Below are 16,759 nucleotides of genomic sequence, written 5' to 3' on the forward strand. Positions count from 1 at the left end.
CAGCCCCTGGTGACTCACACTGCTTTGGAATTTCACTCACTGGCGTTTCTGACGCACATCTTGAGAGCCTGGCCTGTAGCCAGGGAACAAGCTATGGCTTCAGCCCCAGTGGTAATTAATTCTGGCTACCTGAGCTAGAGGCCATGGTGGCTGGGGAGACGGAAGGCCGTGAAGAAGCAAGGTAGGGGTGGTTGCTGGTTGATGGGAGGAAACTTTGTTCCTGCTTTTGCTCACCTGTACTCAGGTGGAAAACAAACAACAGAAAAGCTATCAGCTCTCAGTGGCCAGACATCCGGGGCTGGCCAGCCGGGACACACATGAAGCAGGAGTGACCTAGTGCAAAATCTAGACTGGCCACTGTGCTTCTTGGAGCGGATTTCTGAATCTTAGTTTCGTTTTTGTGAGTCCTATAGGTTCGATACCTTCTGCTTTGGAATGCTAAGGACCTTTGTACTTGATTGATAGCTCCACTCCAAATGGCTGGAGCTCTGTTCTTTCTCCATTTTCAATACATTGTGAGGCGTTGGCTCTGGATAGAGTTCTGGAGAAGGGAAGAGAGAAGGAAAATTGCCATAACAGTGCACAGGGGGCCAGGTGCAGTGGCTCACACCTGCCATCCAGGCACTTTGGGAGGCTGAAGTGGGTGTATCCTTTGAGCCCAGGAGTTCAAGACCAGTCTGGACAACATGGCAAAACCCCATCTCTACAAAAAATACAAAAAATTAGCCAGGCATGGTAGCCCATGACTGTAGTCCCAGCTATCTGGGAGGCTGAGGTGGGAGAATCACCTGAATCCAGGAAGTTGAGACTGCAGTGAGGCACTGCACTCCAGCCTGGCTGAAAATAGTGAGACTCGGTCTCATTAAAAAAAAAAAAAAAACAAAAGCAATGCAGTGGACTGGAAATTGAAGACCCGGATTCATTTCTAGAGTACTATTTCCTGGCAACCCCCTATCAGGTGGCTCATCAGTGAAATATGAAAGAGAGAGAGAGGGAGAGGGAGAGAATGAGGGAGAGGAGAGAGAGAGAGAGTCCACCATCCTTGCAGTATCCCCTCCCATGGGTCTCTGATGTTTGCTGTAGTCGCTGGCAGAGATCCCCTGGTTCTCCACTCCTCTAGAAAACAACTGCTTTTCCCACTTCTCACCTAACTGTCCTTGACCTCCTTCCTCCTTCCAGCCTCCCAGGCTTGAGGGGTCCCAGCCTCGCCCCTGCACCGCTAGCACCTCTGACTAGAAGGGCTTTGTGCCACCTGCTGGACTGGCCCCTGTGGGTGGATGGGTGGGTAGGCCAGAGGAGATCCTGAGTGGGTTCTAGAAACAATGCCCTGGCTGGGTGAGGTGGCTCACGCCTGTAATCTCAGCCCTTTGAGAGGCTGAGGCACGCGGATTACAATGTCAGGAGCTCGAGGCTAGCCTGGCCAACACAGTGAAACCCCATCTCTACTAAAAATACAAAAATTAGTGGAGTACGGTGGTGGGCATCTGTAATCCCAGCTACTCGGGAAGCTAGGTTAAGAGAATTGCTTGAACCCAGGAGACGGAGGTTGCAGTGAGCCACTGTCACGCCACTGCACTCCAGCCTGGGTGACAGAGCTAGACTCCCTCTCAAAAAAAAAAAAAAAATCACAATGAAACAATGCCCTTATGTGTAACTCCAGCCTGAAGAGTGACTCCAGGCAGAGGAACAGCTGGCCAGGTCACGGGCGTTGGCGTGTCTGTGAAGACACACCCTGAGGTCTGGTCAATCCTCTACTTTCTAGTTGGGCAGGTCTGGCTGGGAGTGTTCAGTAGGGAATGCTGGAAAAGCATATGCTTCCAGCTCTCCTTTGCACCTTCCTCCCTCTTAGCCGCACCCATGGTAACCATGATCATTTGGGAAGATCAAAGGAGTAAGGGGTGGGGGTAAGAAAATGAGTCTGGGTCTCTAATTCTATACCAATGACTGTAACAGATTATTTTTCCCTAAATTGAAAACACTTTTTTTTTTTTTTTTTTGAGATAGAGTCTTGCTCTGTTGCCCAGGTTGGAGTGTAATGGTGTGATCTTGGCTCACTGCAACCTGTGCCTCCCAGGTTCAAACAATTCTTCTGCCTCAGCCTCCTGAGTCACTGGGATTACAGGCATGGGCCATGACACCCAGCTAATTTTTGTATTTTTAGTAGAGATGTGGTTTTGCCACGTTGGCCAGGCTGGTCTTGAACTCCTGACTTCAGGTGATCTGCCCACTTTGGCCTCCTAAAGTGCTGTGCTGGGATTCCAGGCATGAGCCACCACACTTGGCCAGAAGCACCTTAAAAAAGACAACGTGTATCATGATCAGGTGGGTTTAAGAGTCTGGAATCTCAAGTCTGTCTATCTGGGTTTAAGTTGAAGATGCTCCACTTCCACGTTTTGAGTATGTCTCGTGTTTCCTTCTCCCATAGTCATTAACATATTTAAATGATGTAATATACAGTGTACAAGAATATACACATATCTAAGTCACAAAACACAATAAAGACCCAACCAACCATGAAACCTTACATGTATTACACAGTCAATACACTGCGTGGTTGAGGCTACCCCTGTGGGGTGACTTCCAATCCCTCCCTCCGACCTCGGCAACAGAGGCAGCCCCTGTTCTGTATTTTGTGCTTGTCATTTATTTGATGGTGATATCTTCTTTGAAGATATTTTGTATCATATTATGTGGGCACCCCAAAATCATATACTGTTTAGGTTGGCTTGTTTTTAAGTTTTAAGAAACTGTATTATACTATATGTACAACAGCTTTTGGGGCTGTTTTTTTTCACACTCAGCCTTGTATTCTAAAAGCTGGTCACATTAATATGAATGGCTGTGGTGGCTTCATTCCCATTGCAGTGTAAGATTCCATGGCACTGGGTGCAGTGGCTCATGCCTTGGGTAATCCCACCACCTCGGGAGGCCAAGTAGGGAGGATCATATGAGCCTAGGAGTTCAAGACCAACCTGGGCAACAGAGTGAGACCCCATTTCTACAAAAAATAAAAATTAGCCCAGCATGGTGGCCCATGCCTGTCGTCCTAGCTGCTTGGGGGGCTGAGGTGGGAGGATGACTTGAGCCTGTGAGACTGAAGCTACAGTGAGCTGTGATTGCACCACTGCACTCCAGCCTGGGTGACAGAACGAAACTCTGTCTCAAAAGAAAAAACAAAAAAGATTTTGTGGTGACGACATAGTCTTCTGCCGTCCAGTTTTTGCTGACAACTGCTTCTTTGGATATTCTTTTCTGTTTTTTGTTTGTTTGTTTGTTAGCTTTTTGTTTTGTTTTTTTGAGAAGGAGTTTTACTCTGTTGCCCAGGCTGGAGTGCAATGGCATGATCTCGGCTCACTGTAAACTTCACCTCCTGGGTTCAAGTGATTTTCCTACCTCAGCCTCCTGAGTAGCTGGGATTACTGGTGCCTGCCACCATACCCAGCTAATTTTTATATTTTTACTAGAGACGAAGTTTCACCATGTTGGCCAAGCTGGTCTCGAACTCTTGACCCCAGGTGATCCACCTGCCTTGACTTCCCAAAGTGCTGGGATTACAGGCGTGAGCCACGGCGCCTGGCCTCTTTGAATATTCTTGCTCTTGTCTTCAAGTACACGTGTTCAAGCCTTTCTCATTGGATAAATACCTAGGATTGTAATCGCTGGGTTACAAGGAAGGCACATGCTCAACTGTATTAGCTAATACTTGAGTGTTTTCACACTCCAGTATAAAGCAGCTAGAACACCAGCAGTTTATAACAGCACATTCTTACCTCCACTTGATTTTTCAGATGGAAACTTTGGCCTCTCTGTTGGGTGCTGAATGGCACCTTGGTTGTGATTTTGTGTGCTCCTCTGATTGCTAACAAGGTTGAGCGGATATTTTCATGTGTTTTAATATATTTGTGTTTCTTTTTCTGTGTGATACCTATTCATGTCCTGTGCCCATTTTTTTTACATTTTGTCATTTTTAAAATATCACTGATTCATCAGGGTTATTTATGACGAATCTTTTTTTAATTATATGTATGAAGAATATCTTCTCCAAAAATATTACTTTCTTTATCATGTCTTTGGATGAACATAAATTCTTTTTTTTTTTTTCAGACAAAGTCTCACTCTGTTGTCAGGCTGGAGTGCAGTGGCGCAATCTTGGCTCACTGCAACCTCCATCTCTCAGGTTCAAGCGATTCTCCTGACTCAGCCTCCTGAGTAGCTGGGACTACAGGCATGCACCACCACACCTGGCTAATTTTTGCATTTTTAGTGGAGATGGGGTTTCACCATGTTGGCCAGGATGATCTTGATCTCTTGACCTCATGATCTGCCCACCTTGGCCTCCCAAAGTGCTGAGATTACAGGCATGAGCCACCACACCCAGCCTGAACATAAATTCTTAATTATACTACAGTTGAATTTATCAAGTTTTCTTTCATGACGGTTGTTTTATGTCTTGATTGAAAAACTCATCCCTATCCCAAGGTGATAAATATTGTTTTCTATATTTTTTCCTTAAACATGTCAAGTTTTGCCTTCCTTTTTAAATCTTTACTCCATTGGTTTTTATAAATTGGGTAGTATCTTATTTACAATTTTTTTTCTGGTTCTATAATTAACAAATGTCCATAAATACAGAAAATGTGAAATACGAGAAAAAAAAATTTAAACCACAAAAATTTTCACCACCAATAGGTATAGATGTCTAAAATACATAATCAGTATAACATGCATATGACATGCATTATATTTTTCCTTATATTTTATCTTTTCTGATTATACAAGTTCACAATAGATCATTTAGAAAGGAGAAAATGAGGGCTGGAATGGTGGCTTACACCTGTAATGCCAGCACTTGGGAGGCTGCGGCAGGAGGATTGCTTGAGCCCAGAAGTTGGAGACCAGCCTGGGCAACATGGCGAAACTCCGTCTTTACAAAAAATACAAAAATCACCTGAGCCCGGGAGGTCGAGGCTGCAGTGAGCTGTGAACACACCACTGCGCTCCAGCCTGGGTGACAGAGGGAGACCCTGTCTCAAAAAGAAAAAAAAAAGCAGAAAATGAAGAAAGAAAAAAGCATGTTTCATGCTGCTCTGAAAGCAGCATTCTAACTGGTGGGTATTCAGGAGCAGAGTTCTCCACTGGTGAGAAGATTCTAGATTATGGTGGTCACACCAGTTCAAAGACTTTCTAGCCATGTCCTTGGCCAGGACAGGCTTCCTGTACATCCTCTGCAATAAGCATACCACAAGGGGACCCTCCTCACCCCAGTACAATTTGAAACAGGTGAACTCAGATTCCAGGAAAGAAGTTACACTGCTGGCCAGGCATAGTGGCTGACGCCTGCAATCCCAGCACCTCGGGAGGCTGAGGCAGGTGGGTCACTTGAGATCAGGAGTTAGAGACCAGCCTGGCCAACATGGTGAAACCCTGTCTCCACTGAAAACACAAAATTAACCAGGTGTGGTGGCACACACCCGTAATCCCGGCTACTAGGGAGGCTGAGGCAGGAGAATCGCTTGAACCTGGGAGGCAGAGGTTGCAGTGAGCTGAAATGGCGCCGCTGCACTCTAGCCTGGGTGACAGAGTGAAACACCATCTCAAAAAAAAGTTACACTGCTGAATATTTAACAGAACCATCCAAAGTATGTGAAACTGGTTAAGTGATAGGAAAGTTATGCCTCTATTTCTTCTGCACGCTCAAAATCTTTTTTCCTCAAGGTAGAAAAGTAAAACCTGTGTTATGATAACCATCATCAAAACTAAGAAACTCTCCACATTTCACTCATGCTTTTCTCTGGCTGAACTGTCAGCCTCAGAGTTTCTTTTCTATTATTTTTTCCCTTGAGATGGGGGTCTCACTTTGTTGCCCAGCCATATCTCAAACTCCTGGCCTCAAGTGATCCTCCCGCCTCAGCTTCCCAGATTACATGAGCCCGTAATTTTAGCACTTACAGTGCCTGGCCTTGCTCCTTTTTTTTAACTAAATGATTTGAACTCTGTTTCACTGGTTCAAGGTAAAAATAGTCACACACTGGTGCAGATTTATCTTCATGTTGTCATATTCCCCCATTACGCACGGCAGGTAGAGTTAATCCACCATGGTCCCCAGAATTTCTAACCAACATCAGAGGCACCCCCCCAATCCTCAAGACAGTGCCTCTGTCAGTAATTGGGGTATACACAGAAGCTAAAGTCTAGCTTGCCAGGCACTTCTATGTTGTTGGGTGCTGTGGTCTGAATGCATTCTCCCCAGATTCATATATTGAAATCTAATCTGTAGGGTGGTGGCATTAAGAGGTGGGGCTTTGGGGAGGTCATCAGGTCATGAGGGCTCCACCTGCAGGAATGGGATTAGTGCCCTTATTAAAAAGGCAGAGACCTGAGGAAGCTTGTTTGCCCCTTCTGCCATGAGAGGAAGCAGCGAAACGGCACCGTCTAAAGGAAACCAGATGTCACCAGACACCAAATCAGCTGGCACCTTGATCTTGGACTTTCCAGCCTTTGGACCTGTGAGCAATTCATTTCTGTTTATAATCACCCAGTTTAAGGTACTTTATTATAGCAGCCTGAATGGAATAAGATAGTATGTAAGAAAGATTTGTGGGTTTTTGTTCATTTGTTTTTGTAATGGAGTCTCGCTTTGTCACACTCAAGCTGGAGTGCACTGGTGCAATCACAGCTCACTGCAGCTTCAACCCCACGGGCTCAAGTGATCCTCTTGCCAATGGTGTGATCTCTGCTCACTGCAACCTCCGTCTCCCAGGTTCAAGTGATTCTCCTGCCTTAACTGCCTGAGTAGCTGGGGTTACAGGTGCCCACCACCATGCTGAGCTAATTTTTGTATTTTTAGCAGAGATGGGGTTTTGCCATGTTGGCCAGGCTGGTCATGAACTCCTGATGTCAAGTGATCCACCCACCTCGGCCTTCCAAAGTGCTAGGATTACAGGCATGAGCCATTGTGCCTGGCCAAGAAAGATTTCAGAATGAGGAGTGGCAAGAAGATTAGTGGAAGGAGATGGTAGAGCATCATCCCCCGACAGCAGGAGGAAAGGGAGACAGAGAGAACAGTTTTAAAACACACTGACATCTTGCCCAGGCCCTTCCTTGGCTACTTAATGGTGTAGGGATGGTGGCACTGAATCAGTGGCCTCTGAGCCTTCTGGCACGTGGGTTAGTTGGAATGGTGGGAGGACAGAGCCAGAGGTCGCTGGAGCAAGGGAGGGCTTCTTTCTTCTAGTTTACTGCTGAAGTGCCTCTCTGGCTTGGTCACCTCCATTTATGCACTGAGGGCTTTAAGATCCTGGTGAAGGCCCCTGGGGTCAGGGAGCAGGTGGGCAGAGGGGCCAGTTGCAGCTGAGCGTAAAGCGGCCCGGATATGGGGCCCCCCGGGCTGCAGCAGCAAGACGCCACTGCAGCTGGTGCTCAGATGACTGGGCTTAGGGCCAAACCGAGGCCCTAAACTCATCTGGAAAAGCTGGCACTTTGCTGTAAGAGCATGCCAGCCAGGAGTAGGCCTATTGCTCATTCTGCCCACCCAGAGGACAGACTGAGTTGCTTCAGGGGCAGGTCGGGGTGGACATGGCAGCTGACTGCACCCACCTCTGTCCCTTTCAGCTTCACCCCTAACCCACCTCCCACCTCTGGTCTCTTTCAAATCCAATAGAAGAAGCCTGTACTAGCCTCAGCTGCAAATTCCTGAATTCCCTAATTCAAGGCAGGGACCTGGTGGCTTATTCAAATGAATCTGGTTGGCAAAAGACCCAGCTCTCAAAACCAGCCTATTTAAAACAGTCTCGAGGGGCCTGCCCTGGTGAGAGAATGTCTCAGGGCTCCATCGAAGTAAAGAAAAGTGGTAGCCAGGGTGAGAGGGTCCTACACCGGGAATGAGTTGAGGGTAGCCCCCCCAGACTCGTCCAAGCTCTCTTTCTATCAAATATCAATAAAATCCTGCCTAGGTTTAAAAATAATTGTCACCACAACCAGAGATAAGGAGACATTTCACTTTTACTGGTGGTTGAATCAACTCCAGCCAGTAAATGTTTCTTGAACGAGTTTTGGCAGGTGTGCCAGGCACTGACAATTTGCTTTACAACAGGAAATGAGATCGTAAGAGAAAAATATGTAATCTGACAAGCGGACCTTTTATATGTACTGAAATAGAATTCTGGAAAATACATGTATAAATCTCAGAGACAAATCAGTTGGTGGTTTAAAATTGGAAAAGCTGTGAACAAATTCTTTTGCTTTAAATCTCTACAAACAGATAACGTATCATACTTGGAAGAAGAAACATCACCAAGCAATTTGGTGTTTTCTTTTGATTGGCTGTGGCTGAAAGGGAAAGTTAAATATAGGAGATGAGAGCAAATTTAAAAATATTGTTTTTGGGTCACAGCTATGGGGTGAGGTGCCCTTAATGTAATCAAGTTGAAACACGAAGTTGTAATTTGGGATTTCTCAAGTATTTGGGACATCACACAAAGCTGTTAGAAGATTAGGTTCCTTGGAATTTCGAGCTCTAATTTTAAATATCCACAGAGTTTGTTTTTTAAAAAAACTTGGTATTGGACATTAGTTCAGAATTTCACTTTGAAGATAGCTAGCATAACAATCAAAATTGTCCTGATTAAATGAACTGGCCCTTCTGTTTTTCAAAATGACTAAGGAATTTGGTGATTAAATGAATTCTTTTTTCTCTTCACACTGGTAAGATAAATACACAAGTTTTTCACCGTTTATCCTCATAAATATTCTAACATAACAATTGAATATGTAAAATCTGAAGAATTTAAATTTACTAGTAAATGATTTCTAGCAAGTAAAAATAGGCAATGAACATGCAGTTATAATTCATGAAAAAGGAAATAGAAATAAACATTTTAAAAGGTTTTGCCTCACTTAGTAATTTTAAAAGTGAAAATTAGATTAATTGGTAACCTATCAAGTTGGTAAGGATGTTTAAGAGTGATAATACTTGGCCAGGTGCAGCGGCTCTTGCCTGTAATCCCAGTACTTCGGGAGGCCAAGGCGGACAGATCACCTGAAGTTGGGCGTTCAAGACCAGCCTGACCAACATGGAGAAACCCCATCTCTACTAAAAATACAAAATTAGCCTGGCATTGTGGCACATGCCTCTATTCCCAGCTATTTGGGAGGCTGAGGCAGGAGAATCACTATAACCTGGAAGGCAGAGGTTGTGATGAGCCGAAGTTGCGCCACTGCACTCCAACCTGGGCAAGAAGAGCGAAACTCCGTCTGGGGGCAGGGGGGTGGGGGGGAGACATAGTAATACTCCTTCTGCTTAGTAGGAGTGTAAATTAGTAAAATATATCTGGAAACTAATCAGATGATATATGCTGCTTCTTTTATTGGCATAAATAAACATTTTTTCCTCCTATTAATCTGTCACTTGTCAGTTTACAGGCCTCAAGTACTGAGCCTAACAGGGTAGAGGAAAACTTTTCTTGTTTGCTGCTCTACATATACATTAAGAGGCTTAAATAATTCCCATACTTTGACCCAAGAAGACTCCAATAACAAAATCTAAGGAAAAAGATCAGAAATCAGGAAAAGGTTTATGTGTAGGACATTCATAAACACTAGTGATAGTGGGGAAAAAATGAAGAAAAAAATAAACTGTCCTGTAGGAGGGGATGGCTTAAAAAACAATGATATATCCATCCGATAGAATGTGTGTGGGACGTGCGTGCACGCACACTCATCCATGGTACATGCTTGTACACAAAACCGAGAAAAATTCATACATGAGAAAAAGGATAGAAAGAACCATTGCAAGATATAAACACTAGTTATCTCTGGATGGTGAAATTATAGGTCTTAGAATTTCGTGTATGTATTTTTATATTTTCCAGATTTTTACAATAAGTATGTAATATTTTTAGATTGGAGTGTTCAGAAGAAGCACAGATTTATTTGTTTACCAAACTAATAAATTAATTATTTTGAAAGGAAGAAAGGAAGGGAAGAAGCAAGAGAAATGTTTGGAAAGATCTTTTCTTTCCTTTGTAAAATGTCATTAAAGCAACCGATATGGTGGATTTTTTTTTTCTTAAGTTAGGAACAGTATTTTAATTATTTTGTTGTATCCCAAAGGTCAGTGATTAAAATATATATATAATTTAACCAAGTTGAAACACAAAGTTGCAACTTGATATGTTAAAATAACTTGATTCATAAAAGATTCTAATAAAGATGTAAATCCATGTATATATCATGGCCGTATATAAAATAAAGGAAGTTAGGCAGGGAATTACTTTCTGTAAATAGCTTTTAACAGCCTTTCAAAGATAAGAAAACATAACAGGAAATTTAAAAAACACTTACATGATTTCAGCCTCTGAATGACAGTTACTTTCTGTTATTCTATTTGCATATCATACACTTTGTTTTTTTTTGAGACAGAGTCTCTCTTTGTCGCCCAGGTTGGAGTGCAGTGGCACAATCTCAGCTCACTGCAACCACCGCCTCCTTTCAAGCGATTCTCCTGCTTCAGGCTCCTGAGAAGCTGGGACTACAGGTGTGTGCCACTACACTCGGCCAATTTTTGTATTTTTAGTAGAGATGGGGTTTCACCATGTTGGCCAGGATGGTCTCGATCTCCTGATATCATGATCCACCCACACCTTGGCCTCCTAAAGTGTTGGGATTACAGGTGTGAGCCACTGCACTTGGCCATATCATACACTTTTTATACGACTTTTGCTTTTTAATTTATCAGGTATTTACTCGTAAATGATTTCTAGCAAGTAAAAACAGGCAATGAACATGCAGTTATAATTTATTAGAAAGGAAATAAATACAGAAACATTTTTTCTTTCTTTCTTCCAGCCTCTTGTTACATGGAACACATTTTATTTTCTAACTTCTTGTTGTAAATGTTTGCAAACATACAAAACAAAGCAAAAGTACAATAAATACTGATATTCTCCTTACCTAAACTTAACAATTGTTCAGTTTTGGGGTATTTTTCTTTCAGCCATGATTTTTTATCCACCACCATTGTTAAGTTTTGGGGTATTTTGGGGGGGAGGCCATAACTTTTCAAAATAACTTGTAGACATCATGTCACTTTACTCCTAAATACAGTTTTTTTATTTTAATATTTTTGTTTCAAAATATTTAAAAAGCAAATATTTTTCTTCTTTTAGTGACGGGGTCTCACTATGTTGCCCAGGCTGGAATGCAGTGGCTATTCACAGGTGCAGTTCCACTACTGATCAGCACGGGAGTTTTCCCTCCTTAGGTAACCTGGTGATTCCTCACTCCCAGGTTGTCACATGTTGATATGGAACTTAGTGCAGACACCTGGTCAGCACAGGACTCCTAGGCTCAAGTGATCCTCCCACTCCAGCCTCCCCAGTAGCTGGGACTACAGGCCTGAGCCATCATTCTCGGCATTACCCCAAAAATATTTTAACATGAATTCTCCTATATAACTGCAAACCACCATCACATTTAAGAAAATTAATTTAATAAAAATCCTCCACTATTATCTACTATGCAGTTGATAGTCCTATATCCCAGTATGTCCCCACACTTTTTTTTTTTTTTAGAGACAGAGTTTCACTCTTGTTGCCTGAGCTGGAGAGCAGTGGTACAATCTTGGCTCACTGCAACCTCTGCCTCCTGGGTTCAAGCAATTCTCCTGCTTTAACCTCCTGAGCAGCTGGATTCCATGATGTACCACCATGCCCGGCTAATTTTTTGTATTTTTAGTAGAGGCAAGGCTTCTTCATATTGGTCAGGCTGGTCTTGAACTCCTGACCTCAAGTGATCTGCCTGCTTTGACCTCCCAAAGTGCTGGGATTACAGGTGTGAACCACCACACCTGGCCCCCAAATATTTTTATAGCTATTTTCTTCTGCACACCTCTTTAACAGTTGCCTAATATTACTATTAATGGCTATACCATGATGGAATTAACCAGTTCGCCTACCATTTAAGGTGTTTTCAGTGATCAAGACGCTTCTTTGCAAATTTGTTCTTTCAACAATTTTTTTCTTTTGAGACAGAGTCTGGTTTTGTCACCCAAGCTGGAGTACAGTGATGTGATCTTGGCTCACTGCAGCCTCCACCTCCCAGGCTTAAGCAGTTCTCCCATCTCAGCCTCCTAAGTAGCTGAAACTACAGGCATGCACCACTATGCCCAGCTAGCTTTTTGTAAGGGATGGGGTTTCGCCATGTTTCCCAGGCTGATCTTGACCTATTGGGTTTGAGCAATCCACCTGCTTTAGCCTCCCAAATTGATGAGAAAAGCATGAGTCATTGCACCTGGGCTTCAACAAGTATCTACTGAGCCAAGTGTTCCAGCCAAGAGCTGGGTGCCGAGAAGTGTAGGGTGAAAGTCATTGCTCTTATCTTTGTGCGTCATACAGTTAGTGGACAAGGAGGCTTTTGTTCTTCATTGAAGTATTACTATATTAGCTGAAGTAGGGAACTGAGTTAAAAAGTGGGAGCTATCAATAAATTAATTTTGTAGAGACAGGATCTTGCTATGTTGGCCAGGCTGGTCTCAAACTCTTGGAGTCAAGCACCCCTTCCATCTCAGCCTCCCAAGTAGCTGGGATGGTGGGGGCATAAGCCACCATATCTGGCTGGGAGCTTGCATCTTGATATGTATATCTTCATTAAAAAAATTGTTCTAGGCCAGGCACAATGGCTCATGCCTATAATCCCAGCACTTTGGGAGGCCGAGGCGGGTGGATCACGAGGTCAAGAGATCCAGACCATCCTGGTCAACGCGGTGAAACCCTGTCTCCACTAAAAATACGAAAAAAATTAGCTGGGCACGGTGGCGCGTGCCTGTAATCCCAGCTACTCAGGAGGCTGAGGCAGGAGAATTGCCTGAACCCAGGAGGTGGAGGTTGCGGTGAGCTGAGATCGCGCCATTGCACTCCAGCCTGGGTAACAAGAGGGAAACTCCGCCTCAAAAGAAACAAAAAAACAAAAAACAACTATCTAGGCATGGTGGCTCATGCCTGTAATCCCAGATACTTGGGAGGCTGAGACACAAGAATTGCTTGAACTAGAGAGGTGGAGGTTGCAGTAAGCCAAGATCGCACCACTGGAGTCCAGCCTGGGTGACAGAATGAGACTGTATCAAAAAAAAAAAAAAAAAAGTTCCATGGATTATGCTATGTCAATGAAAACAGTGCTTCTGACATTTACCCCAACTGAAAACGGAGATATTCTCAATATTGGGATTACTCCCTTTTAATTTTCTTTTTCAGCACTTCCTTGGGTAGAAAACGATACTGCCTTTTTATTCCTTGATGACCAAAGTGGATTTTTCTTCCTGAACCCATCCAGTGCCTTGCTTGACTCTGCTTCCAGGGTTCTTTCTGTAGCTCTTTTTGTCCCGTCTTCCCCACCTCCCAAGCAGAAATATTTCCTGTCCGGGAACCTCTCTTTGCAGTAGAATGTCCTGGGAGTCAGCCTGCTTTCAGACTGTGATCCACTGGCTGGCCTTAGCCCTCTTATTGAGGGAGTCTCATAATCTTGGCCTAAAGAAAGGACTTTTCAGCTTTGAGCCTTGCTCTCCTTCCGCTGGAGTCCCCAGTGGTTTCTAGAGAGAGATCTGGGAAGAGACAAGAGGGAAGGGGCCACCCAGCTGGAAAGATGGGTTTGAATTCAGCCGCCTCTGATTGGTTCCCTCTTTCTTGCCTATCCCACCTTTTGCTCCTATGAGGCGGTTGCATTCTCCAGGTATCACACATATCCCATGTGAGGTGTGTTTCTGATCTTACCTGGGGGCTGTGTACCTAGAAATTTCTACCCATCTGTCAGGTTTGACACCCTCGAGGTCAAACCTAGTTCTAGCACTTACCTTTTTGTTTGTTTGTTTTTGAGACTGAGCCTTGCTCTGTTGCCCAGGCTGGAGTGCAATGGCACGATCTTGGCTCACTGCAACCTCCGCCTCCCGGGTTCAAGCAATTCTCCTGCCTCAGCCTCCCGAGTAGCTGGGATTACAGGTGTGCGCCACCACACCCAGCTAATTTTGGTATTTTTAGTAGAGACAACATTTCACCATGTTGACCAGGCTGGTCTCAAACTCCTGACCTTAGGCGATCTGCCTGCCTCAGCCTACCAAGGCTCTGAGATTACAGGTGTGAGCCACCATGCCTGGCCATTCTAGCCCTTTCTAGTGCTTTTTATCTCCTCTCACTTCTGCATTTTCGTTTATGTCCCCTGGCTCTCCCAGCCACCTCAGCCCTTCAGCCGTTGGGTCACATGAAACACACCTCATGCACCAACTCCCAAGGGACTCACCTCTCCACTTCCTGCGGTGCCTCTAGCCAGCTCTGGTGGGAGTCATGGGACCATTTTGATACTCGTGACGAACTCCCACCACAGCCTTTCCCACAGCCTGCAGTCTTTTCTGGGGGTTCCAAGGAAATGCAACTTCAGGATCTCCCCAGCTACCTAGAGAAGACCCCGTTCTGCTGCTTCTAAGGTAGAAACAGGGCGGGGCAGATGAAAGGGCCCCACCAGCTGCAGCATCAGAGGGAAGAGGGCTGGCGTGGGTGGAGAGGAAGTATGCAGTTCCACTTTGAGCCTTTTACATGTGGGGTGCCAGGGAGACAACTGGAGATGTGGACTTGGTACTCTCTTGGGAGAGAGGAGGAGCCAGCGATGTAGGTTTTGGGGTCAGCAGTATGTGGGGAGATGTTTAGGTCCTAGAAAGAGATGTCTAGGGAGATGACAGAGTCTCAAGGGACAAAACAGTGATCCAGGAGATAGCCCCAGATGAAGGGGGCAATTGGGACACTTAGCGGGTGAGTCATTTCCCCTGTCATTTTATGCACAGGTCCTTAAAGTTTATGTAGCAGGAACTCTGAGTAGTACCTGATTGTGCACAGTACCTGCTTGTGCACAGTACCTACCTGAGCACAGTACCTGGGCCATGCAGTTCCCAGCAGCCCTTTCTCTCCCCCTGCTGGTCATGTGATTTAATTATTAACTCAGGAAAGGGAATTCCCAGTGGTGGGGCTTGATGGCCAATTAAACGCTCTACAAACCACACTTCATAGGCCCAGGATGCAACCTGGCCTGGCCTTATAGCTTCTAGGTCTTCAGGGAAACTGAATTTCTCCCTGACCAATGTGGCAGTGACTAAGGTCTCTTATCTTTTAGCTGGGCCTCAGGAGGAGGGAAACTAGAATTGTGAAATGGGGCAGAGGCCTGGCCTGCACTGGAGTGAGAGCCGTGGGCCCCCAGCTTGTCTGGTTGTCTCACCCGAGACACTAAAAACGGCACAAAGAGCCGGCAGGCCACCCTGTACCCCGCACCTTGCCTCTGCCTTGTGACTGTGCTTAATATAGGTCAAATGAAAACAGCTCCCAAAATAGACCTTTGAGAAGCAGCTGCAGTTGTGAAATGCTCCACAGAAAGGGAAAAGGTGTGGGTGATGAGAGCCCAGTTCTCCTCAGGTGTTACATAACCCAGGCTTGGAAATCGGGCCAGATGTCTGCAGAGAACAAGCCAGCCTCCCCTGCCCTTTCCTCCCTCGGTGCCCCCACCCTAGACCCAGGAATCAGCCCAACCACACATCAGCATGCTCAGAGGGAGGGAGGGAGCTGTGCCGCTCTGGACGGCAAGGTCACCCCTAGAGCATCCCTCGGGGAGCTGGTCGTGCATACCTAAGTGATCACATGGCTCCCAGCAGAGCTGGCTGGGAGCCCCGGAAGTGGTCAGGTGACTCCCTGGAAGGGCTGGTGCCTGGGGTGGGTCTCATCTGACCCAAATGGTGGGGTGTGGGAGGGGCGGGTAGGGTAGTGGGCTGAGATGGCTGAGAAGATGCCCACAGGCGTGCTCTGGTCTGTTGAGGGATAGAGGAGGCCTTGGGAAAGGAAGGTTCCTCTGTGCTACCCACCTCCTGCAGACTTCGCCTCTTCCCTCTGTTCCCCAAGCAGCCTCTGCCTGTGACGTTTCCATCTTTGCCTCAGGAGGGAGGGGGATTTCCATTATGTAATGAAAGAGAGAGGCCTCCCTCCCATCACCCATTTCTCCATTCATTCAGTGATCATTTCATCACTGAGGAAGCGCCAGGCCAGGACTGGGCACTGCAGATACAGCTGGGAATGAGACCTATTGCTTGCCCTCCCGAGTCTCTCATGGTTTAGCACGGGAGAGAGCAGGACCGGGTGTGGCAGCTCACGCCTATAATCTCAGTGCTTTGGGAGGTCAAGGTGGGAAGATTGCTTGAGGTCAGGAGTTCGAGAGCAGCCTGGGAAACATAGCCCAGGAGACCCCCATCTCTACAAAAACTAAAAAATTTAGTTCTGCATGGTGGCACACACCTGTGGCCCCAGCTACTTGGGAGGCCGAGAGGGGAGGATTGCTTGAGCCCAGGAAGTTGAGGTTGCAATGAGCTCTGATTGGGCCACTGCACTCCAGCTTGGGTAAGGGAGTGAGACCCTGTTTCTAAATAAATAAATAAATGTAAGCAAGAAAAATAAACAGGGGGTTAGAGTTCAGGGGAATAAAAGCCAGGAGAGGTGAGGACAGGGTGGGGTCGGAGACCCTAGGAGGGGCACTGACTTGGGAGCAGGTGAAGGACCAAGTCGACTTTCCTGAACAAGAGACTTCAGAGAACAGACAGGAAGGTTGAAAAGAGCTGGCCAGGTCAAGAAAGGAAGCCGAGGCTGGAGAAGGCCCTGGCAAGGGAGGCTATGCCTGTGCAAAGGCTCAGGGTCCCAGTGGAGATCATGCCTTCCCAGGAAATGGCAATCATCCTGTGAAT

General features: G+C 45.7%; 1 protein-coding gene and 1 long non-coding RNA gene across 9 annotated transcripts in view; one reads left to right on the plus strand and one right to left on the minus strand.

The window, feature by feature from the left end:
* Window positions 1-16,759, plus strand: part of PEBP4 (phosphatidylethanolamine binding protein 4) — a 285,395-nt gene that overhangs the window by 11,846 nt on the left and 256,790 nt on the right. The window contains exon 1 of one of the 8 annotated variants that reach the window (XM_054243743.2): window positions 82-181. The exons of the other annotated variants lie outside the window; for them this stretch is intronic. The gene's annotated coding sequence lies outside the window, so the exon portion shown is untranslated. Of the gene's footprint in view, window positions 1-81; window positions 182-16,759 lie in introns of those variants that run through there. 8 annotated transcript variants of the gene reach the window in all.
* Window positions 13,533-14,478, minus strand: LOC144578936 (uncharacterized). The gene is made up of 2 exons (XR_013525509.1): window positions 14,287-14,478; window positions 13,533-13,594 (listed from the first exon to the last, which is right to left on the minus strand). It is a non-coding gene; the product is annotated as an uncharacterized LOC144578936 (long non-coding RNA).

The sequence above is a fragment of the Callithrix jacchus genome, chromosome 13 (assembly GCF_049354715.1).
Source record: "Callithrix jacchus isolate 240 chromosome 13, calJac240_pri, whole genome shotgun sequence".
In the NCBI taxonomy this organism is placed as follows: Eukaryota; Metazoa; Chordata; class Mammalia; order Primates; family Cebidae; genus Callithrix; species Callithrix jacchus.